Below are 8,364 nucleotides of genomic sequence, written 5' to 3' on the forward strand. Positions count from 1 at the left end.
CCACACCCAGGGGGAGGCATAAAATGACCCATAGTATCACGGGTGCAACCCACACATCCCCTCCCCTTAGTGTGACACATAATCCCATTATGCATACAGTTTAAAATATACTTTTTACACAACTTTCATAACTCAAAAACCATACATCACATTCACATAAAAATACATATCCACAATCAATCCATTCAGGGGAACAACATATTAAAAAATGGCATGAATCCGACCAGGGGTTCAAAAGTTACTACAGGTATCTTTTGTCCCTTTCTAGCCGCATGGCAAACCGGTTTAGACAGGTTTTACATAGGCCTCTATCCTGGAGACAAAGAGGGAAGTAATCCAATTATCCAGGGCTAGAAGCAGACTCCATTAACCACATGGTTACAGAAAGACATAAAACACTTTAAAATACAGAAAGTTACTTTTTATCCATAACACACAGACATTTCACATATCCCCAGATAGCTGGGATCTGAGCGCACAAAACTAAAGAATAGCGCGCAGATCCTATTCACACAGTACAATTGCCATGGAGCTAAAGTCTTTCCCATAGTCTTTCATTATATGAATAGGCTCCATGGTATAGCTATCTGGGGTATCACCGCTCACACAGGGCCATAATCACTGAATAAAAGTCCATACGTTTTCAGGGGCCATAGTCTTAAAGGGTATTGTTACCCAAAGTCTCAATATGTCCCCAGACAGTTCTTAAAGGGCCAGCAGCAGTACAATAAAATACCATTCACTGTGCTTAAAGGGCCAGCAGTCGCACAATAAAATACAATATGCCCCAAATAACCCAGGGGCCAGTCAGCAGGTAGGAGGCGGGCAAACAGGCTTCTCCAGGGCCCAGTGGCGAGATTGGTTTTGCCACACCCTAGAATAATGCCCAGTTTTCAGAAGCCACGTACCCTGAACTTGAAAAGTTCTGAGGACATAGTTGACTGGCTAACACAGGACACCCAATCTTGTACAGCCTCCGCTCGGAACCTTGACGCACCATCCTCCTCCAGCTTAGCTTCAGGCACCTCTCAAGATACCACTCACCCGCCTGCTGCCACCACCAAAACTAGCACCACAGCCGCTTTACTTGGTATGTCAGAGGAGTTATTCACATTTGAAGAAATGAGTGATGCGCAACCATTATTGCTAGAGGATGTAGATAACAGGGATATGTCTCAGGCAGGCAGCATTAAACACATGGAGGTACGGTGTGATGATGATGATGTTGTACCCGCTGCTGCTTCCTTTTCTGAGTTGTCAGATACAAGCGAAGCGGTTGATGATGACGATGCGTCCATGGATGTCACGTGGGTGCCCGCTCGGCAAGAAGAAGAACAGGGCGAAAGTTCAGATGGGGAGACAGTGAGGAGGAGGAGACGAGTTGGAAGCAGGGGGGGGTCGTCGCAAGGAGCTAGTGGCACAGTCAGACAGCATGCATCGGCACCCGGGGTCAGCCCGACAGCACGCCAATCAACGCATGCTGTGTCCACCACCAGAATGCCGTCATTGCAGAGCTCAGCAGTGTGGCATTTTTTTTGTGTGTCTGCCTCTGACAACAGCGATGCCATTTGCAACCTGTGCCAAAGGAAACTGAGTCGTGGGAGGTCCAACACCCACCTAGGTACAACTGCTTTGCGTAGGCACATGATCTCACATCACAAACGCCTATGGGATCAACACATGAGTACAAGCAGCACGCCTACTCTAAGCCGCCATCCTCCTCCTGGTCCAGCATCTTCAGCCACGTCAACCACTGCTGTCCTCCTTGACCCCTCTCAACCATCCGCCACTCCGTCTCCCGCCTTGAGCAGTTCCCGCTCATCTGCCCACAGTCATGTGTCTGTCAAGGACATGTTTGAGCGTAAGAAGCCAATGTCACCAAGTCACCCCCTTGCCCAGCGTCTGACAGCTGGCTTGTCCGAACTATTAGCCCGCCAGCTTTTACCATACAATCTGGTTGAGTCTGAGGCATTCAAAAAATTTGTAGCTATCGGGACACCGCAGTGGAAGGTACCCGTCCGGAATTTCTTTTCACAAAAGGCAATCCCCAACCTGTACTCGATTGTGCAAAAGGAAGTCATGGCATGTCTGGCACACAGTGTTGGGGCAAGGGTCCATCTGACCACTGATACCTGGTCTGCAAAGCATGGTCAGGGCAGGTATATCACCTACACTGCGCATTGTGTAAACCTGCTGACGGCTGACAAGCATGGAATGCGTGGCATTGCAGAGGAGTTGGTGACACCGCCACGACTTGCAAGCAGTCCTGCTGCCACCTCCTCTACTCCTCCTACTCCATCCTCTTCCATAACCTCCTCGGCTGAGTCCTCTTGTGCTGCTGCGTCTTGCTCCACATCAACGGCACCCCCCAGCTCCCCAGGTACTATTCCACATCCCGGATACGGCAGTGTCACGCCGTCTTGGGTTTGACTTGCTTGAAAGCAGAGAGTCACACCGGACAAGCACTCCTGTCCGCCCTGAACGCACAGGTGGAAAAGTGGCTGACTCCGCAGCAACTGGATATCGGCAAAGTGGTATGTGACAACGGAAAAAATTTGATAGCGGCATTGAAGTTGGGCAAGTTGACACATGTGCCGTGCATGGCACATGTGTGTAATCTGATCATACAACGCTTTGTGCATAAGTACACAGGCTTACAGGACGTCCTGAAGCAGGCCAGGAAGGTGTGTGGCCATTTCAGGCGTTCCTACACGGCCATGGCTCACTTTGCCGATATCCAGCGGCGAAACAACATGCCAGTGAGGCGCTTGATTTGCGACAGCCCTACACGTTGGAATTCAACACTCCTAATGTTCGACCGCCTGCTCCAACAAGAAAAAGCTGTTAATGAATATTTGTATGACCGGGGTGCTAGGACAGCCTCTGGGGAGCTGGGAATTTTTTTGCCACGTTACTGGACGCTCATGCGCAATGCCTGTAGGCTCATGCGTCCTTTTGAGGAGGTGACAAACCTAGTCAGTCGCACCGAAGGCACCATCAGCGACATCATACCATTTGTTTTCTTCCTGGAGCGTGCCCTGGAAGAGTGCTGGATCAGGCCGTAGATGAGCGTGAAGAGGAAGAGTTGTGGTCACCATCACCACCTGAAACAGCCTTATCAGCATTGCTTGCTGGACCTGCTGCAACGATGGAAGAGGATTGTGAGGAAGAGGAGTCAGAGGAGGAATGTGGTTTTGAGGAGGAGGAGGAGCAAGACCAAACACAACAGGCATCCCAGGGTGCTCGTTGTCACCTATCTGGTACCCGTGGTGTTGTACGTTGCTGGGGGGAAGAACATACCTTCAATGACATCAGTGAGGAGGAGGAACGGGAAATGAGTAGCCTGGCATCCAACCTTGTGCAAATGGGGTCTTTCATGCTGTCCTGCCTGTTGAGGGACCCTCGTATAAAAAGGCTGAAGGAGAACGACCTGTACTGGGTGTCCACGCTACTAGACCCCCGGTATAAGCAGAAAGTGGCGGAAATGTTACCGAATTACAACAAGTCGGAAAGGATGCAGCATTTGCAAAATAAATTAAAAAGTATGCTTTACACAGTGTATAAGGGTGATGTCACAGCACAACGGGAATCTAACAGGGGGAGAGGTGGAAGTCATCCTCCTCCTCCCACGACCACGCCGGCAAGGGCAGGACGCTTTAAAGACGTGTTGTTGATGGAGGACATGCGGACCTTTTTAAGTCCTATGCATCGCCACAGCCCTTCGGGATCCACCCTCAGAGAGCGACTCGACCGACAGGTAGCAGACTACCTCGCCTTAACTGCAGATATCGACACTCTGAGGAGCGATGAACCCCTTGACTACTGGGTGTGCAGGCTTGACCTGTGGCCTGAGCTATCCCAATTTGCGATAGAACTTCTGGCCTGCCCCGCTTCAAGTGTCCTGTCAGAAAGGACCTTCAGTGCAGCAGGAGGTATTGTCACTGAGAAGAGAAGTCGCCTAGGTCAAAAAAGTCTAGATTGGGGGCGTGGCCTGACACGGAGCGAGCTGGACGCGTTTCTCTAGAGCTCCGCTCCGTCTACACCGAGAATAGCTCACATTAGCCAGCAAGAAAGACTGCAATACCCACCAACCTACCGTCTGAACAGCCCGGGTGAGATGGAGAAAAGACCGGGGAAAAAAACGCAGAAGAAAGGCGCGGAGGCAGGAGCTTCAGCCTCCGTAGCGGAGTTCTTCACTACTCCACGTGGCGACCAGGCGGGCACCCAAGATGGCGGAGCTATTCACCCTGATCCGGCAGACGCCTTGAACCGGAGGTCCCCAGGGGCTAACAATCCATCCCCAGATACGGAGCAAATCCTGCACACCCTGGCAGAGGTAAAAGCCTACCTTGCAGGGGAAATAGAGCGCTCCATGAGGGTCCTGAGGGGAGAAATCCACGCCATAGGAGACCGTACCGCGCAGCTGGAGGCAAGGCAAGAAACGGCAACCCAGGCTCACAAGACAATGACACAGCATGTAAACCTGCTTACGGCAAGACTGACAACAGCTGAATTAGCCATAGAAGATATGGCGAATAGAACCCGCCGCAATAATCTGCGCCTCAGAGGCCTGCCTGAAAACACAGGGGAGGGCCCAGTAGCGGAGATAGTCACTACCATCCTGAGACCCCTGCTACCTGGCCTACCCGACCACATGTGCCACATTGAGAGGGCGCACAGGGTGCTACGTACCCGGCGACCAGATGCTAATGTCCCACGGGACATCATCATAAGATTCCTGCACTTCCAAACCAAGGAGGCGCTGCTTCAGCGGGGGAGGGAAGGCCCTATCACTTACCAAGGCGCCAACCTGACCCTCTTCCAAGATCTCGCCCCAACTACTCTGCAACGCCGCAGGGAATGGAAACCGATCACGGAAGCACTAAGAGCGGCGAATATAAGATATGCATGGGGATATCCATTTAAACTGCTGGCTTTCCACAAGGGAAAAACCCATTTCCTACAGCCAGGAGATGAGGCCTCAGCGCTGTTTGCAGACCTGGGAATCCAGACGCCACCAAGACTGCCCCCCACGCTCGGTAGTGTCGCTGAACTCCAGCCTCTACCTGTAGAATGGCAAACCGTCGGGGAATGAGGTAACGGGGACATACAATATGGAGGAACTCTATGTGTCCCTCACACACATGGGGACTGTGAGCCTGGTGGCAATGGCGGGGGGGGTCAAGTGCTGGATGGGGTGGGGGTTATGGGGATGCATATGTCAAGGAGGGAGGCGTGGGGCAGCCCCCCGCAGTTGCCTTTTTCTATTTTTACTTCTCATTTTTCTCCTTTTTTTTCCCCCTGTGCGAGAAGGGCACACATTCACCAGTCCGGTACCGGAGCCCCTCATAACGGGGACTTGGGGAGGGGGGGAGTCTTGGGGGAGGGACAGGCCGGGACACAGGGACACCCGGCAACTTAGAGAGGGCCTCACTAAAGCCACAGGGGACATATCACAGTTTTCGCCTCCAACCAGGAACCAGCCTCTGGGACTCTGGGGTCATGGCTTGGGCAACGACTGTCATGGATCTGGGACTCAATACGCTCCCATGTGAGCCGTGGAGTTTTTCTGCCTACCTAGTAGACTGAGCTTTTTGACGGTGCTATTATACACGGGGGTTCATGCATGACTAAAGGGATGCACTGTTTAACTAATATTTCTGTACGAAGAGGGCATACAGGCGTAGCAAGCTCTCTATTGTAAATAGAATGTTATGCACACGACCCGTGTGCCCCCGCAGCCAGCTCTCTTATCTAAATCACATATTGTGCTTTTGGTGCGCAAGCATGCATTGTGGGATAGGCTGTTTAGATAAAATGCTCATGGGGTTTATGCACACGTGGTATGGTTTATGGTTTTAGGTAGCTTAAAAAGAGCATAAGATATGCGGGCATGCACAATAAACTGTCCTATCTGAAAATCATACTGCACATAGTGCTCTTATAATCCCCTGGCAGGATAACTGGATGGAATTTGCCGCACATAGTAACCATACAGGCGTAATGACGTACATTGTCTTGAGGTGGACTGCTATGCACACGGGCCTTGCAGCATGATATATTGCTTAGACTGTTCATATCACACGGAGTGTTTATATACATCAGTAGCAGCAAAGACTGCTTGGGTAGCATACTCAGCGCGGGACGTCTCTGCATAACATAGCAGACTACAAGGAGTTCGACAGAATATTATACACATGGTCTTTATGCTTACGTAACATGTTATATTGTTTTCAGGGGATGTTCCGCACTTGGTACTTTATGCATCCATAGTAAGCCATCTGGTTATATTAGAGTATTCTACGCAAGGTGTTCTAGGCCTACGCAGCATGTTCAACCGTTCAGATAGATTAAGGTACACGAGAGGTTTATACGCACAGAGCAAGCTACAGTATGTAGTATGTAGTATGCATGCGTAGCGAATTCTCTCGGTCCTATTGGGGACTCCGACCGTGGGCACATTGAGACTTGACGCCCCCCGGAATCCGGGGTGCCCACTCTCGGACTACCTATACTACCCACTTCACGGGGGTATTAAGTGTAAACAGAGATATCTCTCAACAGCCCCATAGGGCCCCTCAGGACACGGAGGGTGGACACGTAAAGGAACCATAAATCCCGGTAGCGGTTGGGGTCCACCAAAATTGATATCAATAGCTGGGGGTGGGGCACAGTTTTGTTACAATTGTTATAATTGATAATGTTTCGCATTCTCTTTCTCCATGTATCACTGCTCACGCACTAACATATCCAGTGTCCATGGGTGGCTCTGGCCTGAGACCACTAAACCAGAGGCGGGCGCCCCCTAAAGGGTACATCCCAGCCCAGTGCTGGGGTGGGCATCGTTCACAGAGGTCCCCATGGAGGGGATACCCCATACTCGCACAAGTCAGGGCAAGCATCACCTAGGAACGTCAGAGGGCCCCCCATGTGATCCCCATGTGCACCTCCTCTCCCCTTGCACCCCCACACCCCTGTTCTCCCTTCTCACCCCCTGCCATCTCGGAGCCTGAAGGCTTTTACTCACGGGGATGGGCGCGATTGCGCCTCCCACACTCCACCAATAGCTCCCTAACTTGCTCAAGATTAGCTTTTTCTCACCGGTGTAGACACCCTCTTGGTACAGGTATCCATGTCTTATGCTCCCCGGTATAGCGGGAGAATGGATCTGGGTCCCACGCACCACATCGGACTGGCGATTAGTAAGACCAGTCTCTTTTCTACCTCTTTCTTCTATTTTTCCTCTCTCTCTTCCCTCTTCCTCCATCTCCTTCCCCCTCCTGACCCCTACCCTGCAGCGGGGAGCAAAAGCGACAGAGACCCACGACAGGAACCGTATAGACTTCCTATTGACAGACCACGGAACGGGGGCAAACGATCGCCAGGCTACTATCAGCACGATACAGACCCATGTAGATGGCTCTAAAACTAACTTCATTGAATGTGAAGGGACTTAATGCACCAAAAAAGAGAAGGCTCATGTTTAGGGAAATGAAAAGGCTGAGGGCGGATATAGCTTTTTTGCAGGAAACACATCTAACCAAGCGCACAACATTTCACCTTAGTAACCGAGCATACACCACTTCATTCGAAGCTAGATCACACCGCAAACGCAATGGGGTGGCTATACTTATACACAACACATGCCCGATGCTCATTCAATCTTCCGAACTAGACGAGGAAGGGAGATATGTAATAGTAACAGGAAAACTCCATTCCCACCTGATCCACTTGATTAATATCTATGCCCCCAACGCACCGGTAGCTGCCTTTTGGGACCAATTAACCACTAAAATTAGGGCCTTGCCCCACGGAATGATTGTACTGGGGGGGGGACCTCAATGCCGCACCGTCCCCAGCTGCCGACAGGAGGTCCCGGGGGGGTCAACCGAGATCACAGGGCAGAGGGGGCCAGGACAAACTACTTCACGACTTCATTAGACACACGGCTCTTATGGACGTCTGGAGGGCCCAACACCCCAGTGAGAGAGATTTCACCTTTTACTCTGCTCCCCACGGGACCTACTCGAGGATTGACTGCTTCCTTCTAAATAACGCTGGAATGGCAAGAGCGATAAAATCTGAGATAGGGTCAATCATGTGGTCTGACCACGCAGAAGTATCTCTCACATTGGGAAACCTAACAACGGCAACCCCATGGACTTGGAAGCTGAGCCCAGGTCTACTACAAGACAAGAATACCCAAGAAGAAATCCGGAAGGAGATCAACACATACTTCCAAGAAAATGACACTGAAGGTATGGCCCCTGCTATTGTATGGGCGGCCCACAAGGCGGTGATCCGGGGCACATGCATCAAACTAGCAACAAGAAAAAAAGCAAGAAAAATGAAGACCCTGAAACA

The sequence above is a fragment of the Pelobates fuscus genome, chromosome 6, assembly GCF_036172605.1.
Source record: "Pelobates fuscus isolate aPelFus1 chromosome 6, aPelFus1.pri, whole genome shotgun sequence".
In the NCBI taxonomy this organism is placed as follows: Eukaryota; Metazoa; Chordata; class Amphibia; order Anura; family Pelobatidae; genus Pelobates; species Pelobates fuscus.